Raw genomic sequence first — 19958 nt, forward strand, 5'->3', positions numbered from 1 at the left:
CTCCTTGCTCTGTCCACAGAATCCCCTGTCTGTACTTCTGACTATCAAGTCCCCTATGACTATTGCCCTCCTCTTCCTTTCCCTACCCTTCTGATCCTCAGAGGCTGACCCAGTGCCAGAGGCACAGCCACTGATGCTTTCCCCAGCTGGGCTGTTTCCCCCAACAGAACCCAAAGAGGAGTACCTGTTGTTGAGGGCCACAGCCATAGGGGTCCTCTCTATCACTTTACTATTCCTCTTCCCTCTCCTAACCATGACCCACGTGTCTTCCTCCCGTGGCCCTGGCATGACCACCTGGCTGTAACTCTTATCTATGACAACCTCACTCTCCCTGACCAGAGCTGCAGCTCTAGTTCCCCAACAAGGTTCCTGAGGAGCTGCAGCTCAGCACACCTGGTTCAGATATGGATGTCAGGGAGGCTAGAAGATTCCATGACTTCCCACATCTAACACAGAGAACAGCAAACTGCTCTCACACTCATCCCTTCGCTCTCCTCCTTCCTCAAAAAAGTAGAAATTACTAAAGAAAAAACTTCTGGGTTTGCCACACAGAACCTCGTTCAAATTAGGTATCCTTCTTCTGAAAGTAAAAGTCCCTGGAAGTTTTCACTAAACATGAGCCACATGGGATCAACTTCAGTCTAACATAAACAGTTGAAATATTTCTTGCTTCGGTGCAACTTTGTTTTTTTTATTGCTTTGCTCTTTCTGAGAACTCCATCATCCCTGGGAATTCTTTTGCTGTGCAATCGCATCTGATTCCCTCTCAAAAGAAAATAAAGAAAGTCTCCAAAAGTCAACTGCAATTTCCTCCTCACAGCTCATAATTCAGTTTTTTTTTGATTGGGCAATAATCACGATTCAATGCGTTTACAACACAAATATTTTCAATTCAAGCGCGTGGCTCTGTTGGTGAGGTTGATTGACACCGCTCTGTGCAGACTTTCAGCTGCTGACCACGGTTTAGACAGGCCCATGAATAGGCAGAATCAGCTCCAGTCTACTCATCATCTCCATTTTCTTTCATTCCCAGTATGTAGGATGTTGAAGTGAAGGTATGCCATGAGCGGTGACATGTTAATTACCCTAGTGCATCGGGTGAATGGTGCAATTAGCAAAAGGTTGATGCAGAACTGTGGAGACCAACAAATATGGGAATTTGGGATTGAAGCAAATGAGTGGCTATTGGACAAGGAAGATTCTGAATGATAATGTGGTCAATTGGATCAGCAAGTTGCAGCTGACGCTAAGATTTGGGGCGTTGTGGACAGCAAGGAAGGTTTTCAAAGCTTCCAGAAGGATCTGGACCAGCTGGAAAAATGGCAGATGGAATTTAATACAGACAAGTGTGAGGTGTTGCTTGTTGCATTTTGGAAGGACAAATTGTGTATCTGTATTCCCAGATCCCTCTGTTCTATTACACTCCTCAGTGCTCTACCATTTACTGCAGTGGTTCTCAGCCTTTTTCTTTCCACTCACATACCACTTTAAGTATTCCCTATGCCATAGGTGCTCTGTGATTAGTAAGGGATTGATTAAGGTGGTAAGTGGATGGAAAGAAAAAGTTTGAACACCACTGTTTTAATTATACCCAATTGAATCGTTATGTGCATAGTTTCATAACTCCAAAAGAAATGGGCCAATGACAATTTTCCCCAAGCAAAATATTTCTGTAACAATTGGGTCTGGAGCAGTGGTTCTCAACGTTCCCTTTCCACTCACATACCACCTTAAGAAATCCCCTACTTATCACAGCACCAATGTCATAGGGATTACTTAAGGTGGTATGTGAGTGGAAAGAAAAAGGTTGAGAACCACTGCAGTAAATGGTAGAGCACTGAGGAGTGCGATAGAACAGAGGGATCTGGGAATACAGATACACAATTCCCTGAAAGTGGCGTCACAGAAGGATAAGGTTGTAAAGAGAGCTTTTGCCATATTGGCCTTCACAAATCAAAGTATTGGATACAAGAGTTGGGATGTTATGGTAAAGTTGTACAAGACATTGATGAGGCTAAACTTGGAGAATTGTGTGCAGTTTTGATCACCTAACTGCAGGAAGGATAACAATAAGATTGAAAGAGTTCAGAGAATATTTAGTAGAATGTTGCCCAGACTTCAAGAACTGAGTAACAGGGAAAGGTTAAACAGATTAGGACTTTATTCCCTGGAGTGTAGAAGAATGAGGGGAGATTTGATAGAAGTTTTTAAAATTATGAGAGGTAGGGTCAGAGTAAATGTAGATAGACTTTTTCCACTGAGGTAGGTGAGATAAAAATCAGAGGACATGGGTTAAGGGTGACAGGGGAAACATTTAGGGGGAACTTAGTCACACAGAGAGTGGTGGGAGTGTGGAACGAGCTGCCAGCTGAACTGGTGAATGTGGGCTCAATTTTAACATTTTAGAAGAATTTGGACAGGTACATGGATCGGAGGGGTATGGAGGGCTATGGACTGGGTGCAGATCAGTGAGATTAGGCAGAAAAATAGTTCAGCACAGACTAGAAGTGCTGAAGGGGCCTGTTTCTGTGCTGTAATGTTCTATGGGTCAGTACTACATCTCTCTCGGACTCTGGGACCTGAAGTTGACAATTAAAACTTGAATTTAGGATCTTTTATTTAGCTAACTTTTCTCAAAAAAATTACATACGATAATTTAATTCTTAAAGTATGCGAAACATCTGACTAATAGATGAATAAATTCATGGAATCTTGTATACAGTTTAGAATCTCTGAACTGACTGCATTCTCACTCACCAAACATTGCAACAATAGCTCGCCAATATTAAATTACTTCCGCTGCACAAAAAAGGACATAGAATGTGCTGACGGAAATCACCAAAAAAAAAAATCATATCCTGCACACACCAGCATGCTGATAACAACTCAGGGAATGTTGGAGACACACAACACATGGTTTGAACTAAACAGGAGTCTGTGAGACTCCAGAGGCTGCGGGAGTGCTGGAGGTGAAACCACGGGCACTTAGCAACTCTGAAGGGATGCTCTTTGGCTTCTCTTTCTCTGAGTGTAAAAGGCGCCAGTCAGGCAATTTCTGCTGATGGCGTATCTTTGTCTGAAGGCAGTTTCATGTAATATTGCATTACTGTAATATCAGGCAGCATGGTTAGCGCAGTGGTCAGCGCAACACTGTTACAATGTCAGTGATCAGGAATGTCTATAAGGAATTTGTACATTCTCCACGTGTCGGTTTCCTCCCACCTTTTGAAATGTACTGGGCATAGTAGATCAATTGGGCTCATGGGACTAAATTAAATTAATACCGTTTTGTTACGTGACAATAAATAATATCTAATCTGATCAGGCTGAAATTGAGGGGAAAGAGACTGAACAAATTTTATTCTCAAAAGTTAATGATCATCTGAGTTACAGAATCATACAGCCCTGAAACAGGGACTACACCACAATAAGTCCTCACATCAAAGTTCATATTTATTGCCAGAGTACATACACGACATCACATACGACCCTGAGATTCCTTTCACTGCAGATGAGGCAGAATTACTACTTATTGGTAGTGCAAAAAAATGTACAACGGCATATACATGTAAACAAGAAATGTAAACACACTGTGGAATGCAGAGAGAAAAAAAAATGAAGTGCAAAAGTACGAGTCCTTAAATGAGTCCCTGATTGAGTTTGTTATTGAGGGGTCTGATGGTGGAGGGGGAGCAGCTGTTCCTGAACCTGGTGGTGCGAGTCTTGTGGGACTGAGACCTCTTTCCTGATGGCAGCAGCGTGTGCTGGGTGATGTGGATCCTTGATTATTGCAGCAATCACCATAGATGTTCTTAATGGTGGAGGAGTGGTTTTGCCTGTGAAGTCCTGGACTGTATCCACTACCTTTTGGAGGTCTTTACACTCAGTGATATTGGGGCCCCATTACCAGACAGTGATGAAGTCAGTCAACACACTTTCCACCAAGCACCTGTAGAAGTTTGCCAGGGTTTCTGGTGTCATACCAAATCTCCACAAACTCATGAGGAAGTAGAGGCGTTGTCATGCTTTCTTCATGATGCCATTTGTGTGTTGGGTCCAAGAAAGATCCTCCAAGCTAGTAACTCCCAAGAACTATTTACTCATCCTCTCCATCTCTGATTCCCCCCAATGATCATTGGATCATACACCTCTGGCTTTCCCTTCCTGAAGTCAACAATCAACACCTTGGTTTGTTGACATTGAGTGCAAGTTTGTTGTTGGTGCATCATTCAGCCAAGTTTTCAGTTTCCCTCGTGTATACCAACTCATCTCCCCTTTTTTCAGCGGATTTTTAAATGGTGTTATCGTACAGAGACACAGTCATGGATGTTTAGTGAGTAGAGCAGGGGGCTAAGAATGTTGCCCCATTTACACTGAGTCTACACCAGGCCAGTTTTTATTTTTCCTTCATTCCAGTCATTCTTCTGCAGATTTCACCACATGCCTCCAAATACGATGCAATCTGCAGCAACCAATTTAGCAACCAACTTTCACTCCTTTGGAATAGAAACAGAAAATAGGTGCAGGAGTAGGCCATTTGGCCTTTCAAGCCTACACCACCATTCAATATGATCATGGCTCATCAGTACCCAGTTCCTGCTTTCTCCCCATACCTCCTAATCCCCTTGGCCACAAGGGCCAAATCCAACCTACACTTAAATATTGACAGGGAACCGGCCTCAACCACTTCCTGTGGCAAAGAATTTCACACATTTACCACTCTCTGAGAGAAGAAATTTTTCCTCATCTCAGACAAATGATACGGTCAAATGAAGTTTTTTAGAACTTCCCCCTTATCCTTAAACTATGGCTTCTGGTTTTTCCCAGCATTGGAAACAACCTTCCTGTGTCTAGTCTGTCTAAACCCTTAAGAATTTTTATAAGATCCCCCCTCAATCTTCTAAATTCCAGACAATACAAGCCTAGTCTATCCAACCTTTCTTCATATGAGAGTCCCTCCATCCCCAGTATCAGCCTAGTGAAGGGGGCCGGGACACCTGAGGGAAGCAGTGACAGGGAGAGTTCACACACTCCACAGGATCGCTCGGAGGTCTCTGGAGGCAGTAGGCAGCAGCTGCACCAATTGGAGCCACTGGCCATTTGCTGGAGGGAACTCAGTGGGTTGAGCAGCATTAGTTATAATTTTGGACAGACACCTTTCAAGTCTCAATAGAGGGCTCCAGCACAAAACAGCAGTCGTTCTTTATCACTCACTGATGCTGTTCAACCTGCAGAGGTCCTCCAGCAGATTGTTTGTGCCACTAGATTCCAGCATCTGTGTGTCTCCATCTTGACAAACTACACTATCCTGCAGTTAAAATTAATATTTTATTTTTTCCTTTTTAAGCAAAGTTGAAGATTAACATTAATAAATCCAGGTGGCAGAAGTCTCGGAGAAGGATAACACAACGCCAAAATTCCAGTTTAACATTTAATATTAGTCCAAAAATGAGCCCCGTATCATTTGAAATTTAATATTTGAGTTATTAACTGCATAACTAATTTTTCCAAGTTGAAACAAGACAATAATAATAATTTTTATTTAAATAACAAGAAGCAGGCTCGCTAGCAGGTATACTTTGTGAAGTGTCTGAGGAGATTCTGTACATCACCGATGACTCTCAAACTTCTACAGGTGGAGCGTGGAGAGCATTCTGGCTGGTTGCATCACTGCCTGGTACGGAGGCACCAACTGTCAGGACGAGAATAAACTCCAGAGGGTTGTTAACTCGGCCTGCGACATCACAGGGTCCAGACTTCACTCCATCGAGGACACAAGGCGGTGTCTTTGAAATAAAAAAGCAGCCTCTATGCTTAAAGACCCCCACCACCAGGCCATGCCCTCTTCACTCTGCTACCATTGGGGAAAGGAGCCTGAAGACGAGCACCCAGCTTCTTCCCCTCTGCTATCAGATTCCAGAATGATCAATGAACCAAAGACACTGCCTCACTATATATTTTAAAAAATGCACAAAAAGTAATGTCGCAAGATGGTCATAATATGAATGTTTGCACTGTGACGCTGCCACAAAACAATGAATTTCATGACTTGTTCATGACAATAAATGTGATATTAAAAAAATATAAAGGAAACTTTTTTAGTTAATAATTAGACTCCAAATCAGAATTGATTTCCATGAACATGTCACGAAATTTGTTGTTTTACGGCAACATTACAATGCAAATATTTATATAAATCACCTTACAAAATAAATAGTGTAAGGAAAAGTCAATGCAAGGCAGTGTCAGTGGTTCATTGATCATTCCAGAATCTGATAGAGGGGAAGAAAATCCTTTATCCTACACTCAGAAGAACCTAGAACTGAAAATACTCTGGGTAGAGAAGGAAAGAGAGAATTATTTTGATCTGAAGGATAAATTTTAAGCAGGACACAATTGTAACATGTCCAAGAGTGCAGGCTGAATGTGGAGTGAAAATGAAAGTCTGCAGACAGATTATAGTAAAACTACACCAAAATTCTGGAGGAACTCAGCCGGTCTTTTCACTGTCTATAGGAGCAAAGATATATTGGTGATGTTTCAGTCCTGAGCCCTTCTTCAAAGAATAAGCCAGAAGCAGGATATTCAATACTGTAGCGTTCAGGCAAGTTCTACTTCACAGTGTGAGCTAAAGGACAAAGAAGCTTCAAACTAAGCTTGTCCATTCCAACACCAACTGTGAAGAATTCATGCTTGCATAAGGCACCTCCAAATCATCTGTACATAATAATATGGCTGGGCTCTCAAACTTCAGGAAAAAATAGCACATGTTTGGAAGAAGGATTTACTAAGATTTAGGGAGAATCACACTGAGAGCGGTGGGAGTGTGAAACGACCTGACATGGTGAATGTGGGTGCAATTTTAACATTTAAGAAGAATTTGGACAGGTACATGGATGGGAGGGGTATGGGGAGGGTATGGACTGGGTGCACAAAAATATAGTTCTAAGCAGACTAGAAGGGCTGAAAGGCCTGTTTCTGCACTGTAATGTTCTAGGGTCCTTTGGTTGTAAAATAGCACAAGGAATGAGGGGAGATCACAGGGGGGGGGGAGGGGGGGAAAATCACAGAAATGCTGGAGCATTCTTGTGTTTCATTAGATTCATTTGTGTTCTTTTTTTCTCATCCCCAATCATTTCTCACTTTCCCTCTCTCCTGGCCTCCTCTCCAAATCCAATTAACACCTTTTGTCTGTTGGTCTGTACTCCTCCTCCTGGCCCTTCTATGAATTCAGGTGCCTGTTTGCATTGTACTCATACCTTGAAGGAGTCAGGCCCAAAATATTGGTTATACATCTTTACCCTCTTATGGACGCTGAGAGCCCAGCTGAGTTCCTCCAGCATTTTGGTGTTTTTACTACAATCAGAACAGCTCCAGACTATAAGGTTATTTACATAATTAGGCACAAATACAGCCTTTGAATAAACTGTGCATAAACTTATTTTACAAGTGTACACTCTTCTTATGGATTGAATCCCTTACATGACTTCCTTCACTTTCTCATCTCCTCAACTGGTTTATGACAGGAAATATTGGAAACATTCATCAGGTCAGACAACATCTAAAGAAAGATCCACGCTATTGCAACAGCTCGGTTCACCACAATAGCATGGATCCCCCACTGGCCACCCATTTCAATTCCCCATCCCATCCCATTCCCTTGCTGCACATGTCTGGCCATTGTCTCTTGCACTGCCAGACTGAGACCACCTGTAAATTGGAGGAACAACACCTCATCTTCCATCTGGGAACCATCCAACAGGATGGCATTTACAGAGTTTTCATTAAACCTCTCCCCACTTCTTCTCCCTGTCTACTTTCCTCTCGTTCTGTCTCCCCTTTCAGACAGAAAATTAATTCTCACCTCTCCTTTTATCATATCCAATTAACCCCTCTTGTTGGTCTGGACCTCCCACTGCCAGACTTCAGTCTTAATTCGGACACCTCCCTGCACTTTGCTTATTCCTTGAATGAGGGCTCAGGCCCAAAACGTCAGTAATACATTTTTACCTCTCATGGATGTTGCAAGACCAGCTAAGTTCCTTCAGCATGTTTATGTTAACATTTCAGGTCTGAACCCCGACAGGATCTGGTCCTGGAAGGATCTCTGTCTAAGTGATGTGACCCTCTCCACAGATGCCAAGTGTTTCCATCTATTCTTGCTTCATTTCAGATTTTCAGCGTCTGCTGTTTTTTTTCCCCCCAAAACATACTCTTACTTATCCCAGACGTTTTACTGTTCAGTTGGAAACCTTTGACTCAGTGCTGCTCTATGATTCACTGGAGCAATTGACTGTGTACTGATGTTAGAGATAGATTCATCATCATACATCACAGACTTTGCCAGTAAATCTCATTATGATCTGAGCTTTGTGACATATTGAATATAATTTCCAATAACTTCTCCAATTCATTCTGTAAACGATCCACATTAACATTTGCTAACATTTTCTTTTCTTACCGTCTTATCTTCTCATAGGCAATCTCGTTGTCCACTTCCTCTTTCATTTTCCACTCCCTTTGCTGAAATACTAAACTTTTTTCAAATCCCCATGACTACTCCATATTTTTGGCAATGTTTTAATTTCTCTGGACAGCTATGGATGAACTATTTTGTGCCTTGAGGGGACAAACTATGTGTTTGTTCTTTAAATGTCAGAGTTCCTTGTTTACATGCATATCTCAATGTAATTTCCCAATTTACCATGGCCGTCTCATGCTTTGTGACATTAATATTTAAGTTATGGTTGGCTAAAAGACACACAATTAATCTTTTTGTACTAATTAGGAAATAATTAACATTTTCCAAAAGCAGAACACTCAACAAATTGCTTTGGACTCAAAAATTGGATAGGTCTGTTCTCTGGATATGAGCCAGACATTTTGCAATTAGGTGTTACTTCATATTTTTCATTTGTAGGTGAAATTATCCGGAACTCTGTTATCTTTCAAAACTTCAACCCACTCACTGTTATCTCTAGGATTCGTATCAATGAAGAATGTGGAAACCATGAAATTGTTTGTCTTTGTCATTTATCACCTCTGCATCTGGAGAGGAAATGATTCATTCATAGATCTATTCATTATTTATCATACCATATAGACTTGTGCAATAGTCAAATTTTGTGGACCAATATTTAGGATAAAATTTAAGGGGTTGACTATTACACGCATACTAATTTTGACCACGGTAAATATCTGTGCCACTCAGGCATTTGGAGCTTGGAAGGGTGGCAGGTGGTAGGGACCAAGTGGTAAGTCAATGTTCAGGATGTCAGGAGCTCAAATAGGTGGACAGCCAGCCACGGCCTAAGCAAGAGTTCAGAGTCAGGGCGTTGGGAACTTGGATGGGGCCAAATATAGCAGGGGTCTAATTTTACATGGTAAAAACTATTACACATGTATAGACGGCAATCTTCCTTGCAATTTGGCGTTTCTTTCCCTTTCTCAAGGGTTGGTGCAGTTAGCATAGCTGTTAGTGCAATGCTATTACAGCACAAATGACTGAGGTTTGAATCTGGTGCTGACTGAAAGGAGTTTGTACGTTCTCCGTGTCTGCATGGGTTTTCTCTGGGGGCTCTGGTTTCCTCCCACCCTTCAAATCATACCAGAGAATAGGTCAATTGGGTGGCATGGACTCGTGGGCTAGAAGGGCCTGTTAACGTAATGTAGGTCTAAAAAAGTGTACATGTCACATTCATGTTCAACAAGCAAATATCTACCCATGAATAAAGCTTCAGGGCCTCTGTCATCCTTGTCCTTGCAGGACAAGGATCAGCTGTGTGCCCAGGAATCCAGAGTGATGCCCAGGTAGATTTCAGTTTGTCTCAGAAGGAGAAAGTCACCTTGATTTTGAGATATTTCTCAGAGGCAAATGGCTATTGCAGTGGTTCTCAACATTTTCTTTTCTCCATTCCCATACCACCTCAAGTTATCCCTTACTAACTACAGAATAGCTATGGCTTAGAATGTCATAGGTGCTCTGTGGCTAGTAAGAGATTATGCAAGGTGATATGTGAGTGGGGGAAAAATTGAGAACCACTAGGCTATTGACAAGAGAGATTTCACAAAAAGACTCAATTGCTTTGAAAGAAATGTACATTAATTCAATCATGATTTGCTTTATTCCATCAAAGGCTAGGACTTGAGTTATGCAATTAATTTAATTAATCCTGCATTAGCGTTGTTACATCTTTGGGATCTGGTGCACATGGGAGTTTATGCTAACAAATGATTAGGAACATAGTTATACTGTTCAATGCCTGACTACTGCAAAGACCCCATCAAATTTGCCATGCCTTTCAGTTATATGATTATTGTAAAGTTCCCCTTATTCAGATTTATTGTCAGATCACATGGAACCCCAAGATTCTTTTTTTCCTGCGGGCCAGGCAGAATTATCACTTATTGGTATTGCAAAAAAACGGACTCAATGTACACATGAAAACAAATAAAGTACAAGGATCCTTCACTTTAAATCAGCAGAGACCAGAATGAATTGAACAGAATTTTGGGACTGCCACCAATGTGCCTTGCAAGTCAACAATCAGGAAACCCTCACCAACATGCAGATGGATGAAACAAAGAATGAAAAAAGGAGTTTGCTCCCTCTCAAGTCGCCCATACCAAATAATTCTCTTGTCAAATTCTTGCTAAACTCCATGGACTCGAAAGGCCAACATGGCCTATTTCCGCTCCGTAAATGGTGATATGGTTAATGGCCACTTCATCATCCAACCTGTGGCCATTGGGTACAAACAAATAGAAAACAGGAGCAGGAGATGGCCATTTGTCCCATCGTTCAATACAATCGTAGCTGATCCTTTTGTTTGCATAGAGTAGATTATAGAAGGACTATAATGATGAATGAAGAAAAAATGAAATGTTTTTTTAGAAGAAAAGATGACAATGTTCAGAGGGCTGTTGTCACAGTTGAGTACAATCCAAAGGGAAACATAGTTCAAAGGCTCTTAACTTGCCTTCAGTGTATCTGGGAGTTGATTTTCATACAAATAGTTAAGAACAAATTCATCTTAAACTGCTGGTGCCATTTACAAAGCCCATTATTTGTGGTAAGAAAGAGTGGTGTATTTTGATTCTTATTCATGAGGCATTCATTGACACTTCAGGGCGACGTGGTTAAGTTTAAAGGGTGGCGTGGTTGGTGTAGCAGTTAGCACAACACTGTTACAGTCCCAGTGATCGGAACCAGGGTTTGAATCCCACAATGTGTAAGGAGTTGGTATGTTCTCCCAGTGTCTGCATGAATTTTCCCCAGGGGCTCGTTTCCTCCCACCGTTCAAAAACATACTGGGTTGTAGGTCAATTGGGTGGCATGGGCTCATGGGCCAAAAGAGCCTGTTACCATCTTGCATTTCTAAATTATTGATATTAATCTTGTTTGAAAGCTTATTCAATTAATCTGACAAAATAATGTTTGAAAGGTATATTTGATATTTTATTGCAGATGATTTAGATAAGGATTCAAATTGGTTCTCAAGGAGTTGAACCAAATTTTTTTTTTAAAACTCCAGTGAACATGTAAATATTTTTCCAAGGCTGGTAGTTGCAAATACTAGAGGGTATCTGTACAACGTGAGGAGAGGAAAGTTCAGGGAAGGCATCAGGAGTAATAGATGCGAGGTAGGGAAGATTTAGTTTGTTGAGTACAACGTTGTGGGCTGTAAGGCCTGTACTGTGCTGTAATGTTCTGTGTTCTATATTGAAGCAGGATTACAAACCACAATTAAATAAACTGCAAAGCAGGCTGACCACAGTTCAGACCATAACGCAAACCTCCCTCCCCTCCCTCGATTCCATCTGCACCCCCTGCTGCCTCAGAAAGACATCTGTATATTAATCAATAAATATGTACCAATCAAAATAGAGGAGGAAATAATAGATCCAGCAGGGAGATATGTAATGATAAAGTGTCAGATATATTCAGAACTCTGGAATTTGGTCAATATATATGCACCTAATCAAGAGGATCAAAAGTTAATGCAAGATATTTTTTCACAATAGATAACCTTTCCTTTAGAGAATAGGAGAGAAAAGGAATTAAAAGAATAGAAAATTGTTTTTTGGGAAATAATTTATTATCATTTGAACAAATGAAGTACAAATATGGAATAACTCATGGTACAATGTTTGTATACCACCAAATGAAAACCTACTTAAAGGACAAATTGGGAAGCAGACTGAGATTACCAGAAGGAAGCAGCTTTGAATATGTGATTACAGACACAATGATAATGAAAAGATTTATAACAAACATGTACATCAAGCTGCAAGAGAAAGAAAATAATGAAAGTGGGAACAAGATCTAAACATAAAAATAAAAAATGAAATATGGGAAAAGTTATGCTCTGTAATTATGAGAAATATAATAAATATGAGGTTACACATGATAAAATATAATTGGTTGCACAGACTATATATCACGGCCCAAAAGTTAAATAAATGGGACCCAACATTATCAGATAGATGTTTTCACTGTAAGAAGGAAACGGGAACAACAGTACATGCAATTTGAGCATGTGAGAAAGTGGAAAAGTTTTGGGAAGATCTAAATCAGATATTAAATAAAAAAAATCACAAAAAGCAACATACCAAAAAATCCAGAGATCTTTCTTCGAAGTAACACAAGAAGTAAAGAATTAGGCCTCAAACTGGATGAAGCGCAAAAAAGATTTATTATGATAGCCTTAGCTGTAGCAAAAAAATGTATAATGTCAACTTGGAAATCAGAAGAGAGCCTGAGAGTACAGCAATGGTACATAGAAATGAATAAATGTATTCTATTGGAAAAAAATAACATACAATTTCAAAAATAAAATCACATTATTTGAACAAATTTGGGAACTGTACATGGAACACAACAGAGAGGGTTTGGCTCGGACCTTCACCCCCTAAAATGATAGAATGAGAAGAAGACGAAATGACCTGATCCAGTGTGTAGAAATAGATGACATAATTTTCTTGTTTATTTTCATTGTGTGATGACATTGTTTAACGGGTTTATTGTATTGAAGATGTTGAACGTTTAATGGGTTTGAAGGGGAGTGGGAAGGAGGGAGGGAAGAGAGAGGGAAAAAGGGGATAAAATGACACTGTGTATATTCAAGAGGGAAATGTGTGTATTTTGATTAATATGGTTCATAGTGTGAAAAATAAAAATTAAAAAGAGACATCTGTAAATGACAATATTAATGTGATAGTACAGATTCTATCACCAATGTGTATATTATGTACATATGTACAGATGGTAGTGTAGGATGACTGTGATTGGCCACACTTACTGGCAGGTCTTAAACGATTGCTCCTAGCCAGACCAGGTGATTCTGGACTGGTCAACCTACTTGTGATATGCTCCAGTCTTTTAGTTAATAAAAGCCTTGATTTGGATCAACAAGTCTTTGGTTCTTTCGACACACATTACAATTAACCACGAGTTTATTGTTATATACAGTAAAAGTCCAAAATTCTAGACCACCAGAGAATCCAGACTTTGAAAACCTTCAAACTTTTAAAATTTAGTGGGCTTTTGTGTGCGTGTGTATGCACCACAGATGCACTGAAGTTGTGGAAATGAACAAATATGGGTTTTTTTTGGTACTTTGTATTTTATATGAAAAATATTTAATTAATAAACCACGAATATTTACCTGTTCATCGCTTTAAATTTGAATGTTAAAGGTACTGCCTGAGAATTTGGAAAATTCGAACCGACCCAGTCCTGAGGTGTCTGGAATTTATGACTTCGACTGCACATTAAACTCATACTTGCTGCAGCTGAACAGGTACTTCATGGGTAAACAAATCTGTAATTGTATACATTAAATTAAAAATAGATAATAAATACAAAAGGTAGGTAGTTAAAATAACAAACATTACCAAAACTAAAGAATTTATTGCGAAACCTGGAGACCACAAGCCAGTCCTCATCAAGGGGTCAGTAGTGGAAAGGGCATTTCTACAGGTGTACCATGGAGAGCATTCAGATTGGTTGCATCACTGTCTGCTACTGAGGTGCCAATGCAAACAGGAAAAGACTACAAAGGATTATAAACTTGGTAAGCTCCACTAGCTCCATCAAGGGCACCATTCTTCACTCCATTAAGGGCACCTTTAAGAGGGGCAGTCACTAGAATAAAGCCTGCATCTTCAAGGACCCTCACCACCCAGGCCATGCCCCCTTCACACTGCTCCCATCAGGAAGGAGGAACAGGAGCCTGAAGATGAACACCCAATGGCACAAGGTCAACTTCTTCCCCTTGGCCATCAAATTCCCGAATGAACCAGAGACACTACCTCATGTTTTTCTCTTTTTGCACTAAAAATTGTATTTACAGAACTGTAATTTATAGTTTTTTGCACCCTTAACGTACAACACTGCTGCCATGAAACAATAAACTTTGCAATCCAATCATGCCAATAAACCCTAATAAATATTAAGAGTTACGTAGTGCAAGGGAGAAAGAAAGTGGAGTTACAAGAGTGCAGACGGTGTTTTTGTGTGCCAGAGTAATCCATGTTTAGTGCAATGGGGATGTTCAAGATCCCATTAAAAACCAGATTAAAGTCTCCTCCCATCCTGGCCACCCACCTTCTGAAAGGAAGTCGTCACAAGAGTGCAATCATACACCACCATATTCAAGGGCAGCTTCTTTCCTGCTGCTATCAGACTCCTGAACAAACCTCACACTCTTAAAATAACAAAATCACCTTGATAAAGGATCCTGATCTGTAACACTGACTGACCATTTCCACCCACAGATGCTACCTGATCTAGTTTCTTCAGCTTCTCTTTGGTTTCATGAAGTCCTAACTGATCTCTACACTCTTTAGGCAAAACACAGTTAGCGTAGCAATTAGTGCAACACCATTACAGCAACCTGGGTTCAAATCTGGTGCTTTCTGTAAGGAGTTTGTACATTCTTCCCGGGTCTGGGTGGGTCACCTCCCACCTTTCAAACCGTATAGGAGTTGTAGGTTAATTGGCAGCTGGAGCATGTGGGCCAGAAAAGCCTGTTACTCTACTGTATGTCTAAATTTTAAATTTTAAAACCTTTTCACTGTACACATGGCAATCAACTTCGTGTTTTTTTTTTTAAAAAAACTTCAAAAATATATACTGTAAACAAAACAGGGCATGAGGTTTTTAATTTGATCAGCATATGAGATTTAGTCTTCCCCATTACATTATTTTCCATGGGAATGCAGGTCTAATAAGAAGTTATTCCCTCTATAACTCTATTTAGTCAGGATCCTATTGATAATTAGGTGCCGAGTCTATGCAGTGCCACTCCGGACATATCTAGCTGAGGAAATTGCAATTGGCTTCAACTTTTTGGCGTATTCCTGCAGTTGAAACTGGGATCAATCTGATGACCTGATGTGAGCTGAACGATAAACTGCAACTGCCTCATGGGAACCAGGAAATCATATCAACCCATATAGTTTAAGAAATAATATTGAAATATTCGAACAAGTATGGGAGCCTTACATTAAATACAATAGCGAAAACCTACCGGGGACAAACATTACCTAAGTTGATGGAAGGAGAAGGAAAGAAAAGAATGGACTCAGTAGAATTTCTGGTGTATTTTTGTTGAATGACAACATTGTCTGACTGGCTTAATGCAACCTAGATTGTATACCTAAAATGGATGAGAGGGGGGGGTGGGGGGTGGCTTGGGAGGAGGGAGGGGGGGGGAGAAAAAGACACTGTATATGTGTGAAAAAGAAAAAGTGTATATCATGGCTAACGTGATTTATGGTGTGAAAAATAAAAAATTTTTTAAAAAAAACCACCCACTATTTCTGTGGAGCATCCCAATAAAGGTCTAAAATTTCTATTTTTTTAAAATTCAAAATAACAAGCTATGAACAGGAACAATTAATTTTGCATTACTGAACCAAGGTGAACGTACATCTCAAGAAATGCTGGAATAATATCTCTAAGGGTCTTCATTGCCCAGTGTCTTTGGACAAGTTGAAGGGGCTCTTGCAGCTTGTTTCCCCATAGTGGTCAGTCTAATTGGGCACCGACACCTCCTTCTGCCAAAGTGACACAAACGGCTGACCCTGGAGAGCCAGCTAATGGATAGGTGTTGCTTCAGCAGGATGAGCTGATAAACAAACTTGTTTCCCACACCTCATTTAGGAACAAGGAAATGTTGCTTCCCATTAGCTCAGAGTTAAATCCCACCCATTCCTCTTCTCGGCAAAAGACCAAAAGGGAAACTTGGTTTAGCTGTGAGATTCCATTTTTATGATTAGACAGGAAATGAGGTTCTCTGTGAAAGCATGCACTTTGTTACTGGTTTCCGACCTATAATAATATCACACAAATTTAATAATACTGAGCATTCGAAAGGCTGCTAGGTTTTCATGGAATCCGTCCATTATTTTAAGAGCAGTTTTTGGGCTTGTGCGCTTCCAGGTCAAATAGTCTATTTTCTACAAAACCCTAGCCATGACTGATCAAAACAGAAGCCACCTCTGCCAAAGTTGCAGCAATTAGTTATGCTGGCATTGCCCAGAAATTAGGCTGATTACACTGGACAATTAAGTTTTTGCTTCCTGAACACTTTTGGGTATATTTTATGGATTTTGGGCTGCTGATAGGACCATAGAACACTACAGCACGGAAAACAGGCCATTCACCCCTTCTAGTCTGTGCCAAAATATCATTCCACTAGTCCCATTGACCTGTATCCAGTCCATAACCCTCCAGACCTCACCCATCCATCTATCTATCCAATTTATTCTTCAGATGGCTGCTTGTTCCACCCCCCCACCGTTCTCCAAGTGAAGTTCCACCTAAACTTTTCCCCTTTCACCCTAAAGCTATGCCCTCTCATATTTATCTCTTCTAATCCAAGAGAAAAGCACCTACTCACATTTACTGTCTATACCCCTATCAAATCTCCCCTCATTCTTCTATGCACCAAGGAATAAAGTCCTAACCAGTAATCTTTCCCTGTAACTCATTAAGACCTGACAACATCCTAGTAAAACTCCTCTGCACTCTTTCAATCTTACTGATATCCTTCGCGTAGTTAGATGACCAGAACTGCACATAGTACTCCAAATGTCTTGTCTTATACAACCTCACCCAACTCCTATACTCAATACTTTGATTTATGAAGACCAAGATGCCAAAAGCTTTCTTTACAACCCTGTCTACCTGTGATGCCACTTTCATGAAAATCACCTTAAAATTTTCATAACATGTCCCTTTTTTTAGAAACAGTATAACCTATTTTTGTGATTTCCAGTCATAATTTGTTGACTTCAAGCATATAAAGCCATGAAGTACAACATAACATTGAAAATTCATTTTCTGCATTCACACTTGGACTTCTTCCCTGCTAATCTTGGTGAAGTCAGTCACCATGGAAAAGCAGCATCAGGGCAACTGGAATCCAACCATGTTGGCCGACTATTGTTGGACACTGACATGAGAGGCTTCAGATGCTGGATAGAAATGAAAATCAGCAAAACATTTTTTTGGTCAGTTTTACTTACGCAACGTGTCAGCATCATTATGCGATTAAACATGCTAAATTCAATCAAAGTAATTTAATGCTTCTCCAACTTCCTACTTGATACAGCAAATCAGAAATTACCTTTGTGTTCAGCTTGAAGTTGCCAATCGTGATCCCCAATTTTTTTTAAGGAAGTAAACATTTTGGAAAAATAATGAATTGACCAGGGTTATCCACTGGAAGATTTACTATAGGTAGATTGGAAGGACCAGCCTGATTGGTGTTGAGCGATGCCAATCGTTTCCTTGACTGCAGAAGTTGATCCACTTACATCCACACTTCCTCCTTCACCACCATTCGGGGCCCCAAGCAGCCCTTCCAAGTGAAGCAACACTTCACTTGTGAATCTGCAGAGGTCATCTTCTGCATCCTGAGCTCCCACTGTGGCTTCTTCTGTCTATAGAGAGACTGGGCACAGTCTGGGTGATCGCTTTGTTCAGCACTTTGCTTCTGTCCACTGCAATAGTGTGGATTTCCCAGTGGCCACTGTGACTGAGTATATAGATAGGTTTTTGTGAGATAAATTGGGAAGGTTTGTTAGAGTAGGTTATATACAAACACTTTGAAACAGATCCTATTTGAAATACTGGAGCTCTGCTAGACATATTGGGGCCTCAGAGTTTTTGCAAGAGCTTTGAAGAGTGCTCAAGACTTCACTAATGGATTGTTATTTACAAAATGCAACAGATTAGAGATCTTGTTGGAGCTGCCTTCTGCCGGGAGATGTTCTAAGAGGGTCGTGTGGTTTTACAGACAGACAGAGACGCTGACAAGCTCGTGGACAGACTGTTTGAAAGACGGCCTGGTCAAAGACATTGTGGTTCATGCAAGAGGAGACGATTGGCTGCCTAATGTTTCACTTGGAATAAGAGAAACAAAAAGGATGACCTGAAAGAAAGAGGTTATCATCTGGAGAACCCTGAAGGGGCAAGTTTCATCAGCAAGACATTGGAGTGGCTGATGGAAGTACATCAGTTGTGGATGTCTTGGAACAACAAATCTCTTTCTGAAAACTGACAAGAACCTTCCTGAGCAGTCACTGTTTACCTTTCAAGCACCAAAGCCTGCTGAACTTCATAAATGTTAAATTTTGTGCACAGTATAAGAATTGCCTGCAACCAGTGAACTTGGAGGAATGAGGAGTGAACCAAAGAACTTTTCTGAACTTACACACACATTACATACATGTGTGCTTAGAATTAGAAGGGGGGTTAAGTTAGGTTAGTTAAGTCAATAGTGATAAGTTAAAGTGTGATTCTATTTTCATGTTTAAAGATAATTAAAAGCAACTTTTGTTTAAGTCACCACTTTTCTTGGTGAATATCTATTGCTGCTGGGTTTTGAGGTCCTCTGGTCTCTGAACACCACCCTTTACAATTCCCCATCCCATTGCTAACATATCTGTTGCTGATCTCATGCACTGCAAGACTGAGACCATCCACAAACTGGAGGAACAACACCTCCTCCAACTAGATGGCATAAACTGATTTCTCCAGTTTTCATTAAAACCCCTCCTTCCCCTTGTCACCTGTCCCTGTCTCCTTTTGAGCCCAAATCAATTCTCACCTCTCCTCTCATTATCTCCAAGTAACATCTTTTGTTGGTCTGGGCTCCTCCCCCAGCTAGCCTTCAACACTTTCCTGATCTTTGCTTATACCTTGAAGAACAGGTCAGGCCCAAAATGTCAGTAATGTCTTTAACTCCTATGGATACTGATAGACTGGTCCAGCATTCCTGTGTGTTTTTACTACAATGAGAACATCTGCAGACTTTAGTTTTTCCACTGCATTAAGTGCTTGCCCTCTAACTGCCATTGGATCTTAAGTGGCTAGAAAAGTTTCAAAACATTCACAAAAGAATGAAAGGAGGAAATACTCTATGTGGCAGCGTGTTGCAGCTTGTAATTTTAGAGGATAAACAATTTTGTGATGGTACATCAGATGTTGCAATGCTCTGTCAGTGGAAGCAGCAGAGCAGCAAATATCTCAGTCACTGTGCAAACAGTAAAGCATGCTCTCTCTCTCAAAGTATCTTAACCCCTTTGATACCTGCTGCAGTTACAAATAACACTTTTTTTTTTATTTAAAAACTTATCAAACTTTAATTTCTTACAACCAGCAGTGTACAGGTCTGAAATAATGAAACGCTGAATTAAAGGGCAATAATCATTACCTCCCATAGATACTGTGAGACCTGCTGAGTTCCTCCAGCATTTCTAGGTTTTGAAATGAATCAATTCCAGCAATCTTGGATTTTCTGCTTCTGCTCCATCTACTTTTAAAATTCCTTTTCTATAGAAAGATACAGCACAGAAAAACAGGCCATTCCACCTTTCTGGTCTGTGCTGACCAATAAAATCAGCTAGCCCCACTGACCTGCTCTCATTCCATAACCCTCCTGACA

The sequence above is a fragment of the Narcine bancroftii genome, chromosome 3 (assembly GCF_036971445.1).
Source record: "Narcine bancroftii isolate sNarBan1 chromosome 3, sNarBan1.hap1, whole genome shotgun sequence".
NCBI lineage: Eukaryota > Metazoa > Chordata > Chondrichthyes > Torpediniformes > Narcinidae > Narcine > Narcine bancroftii.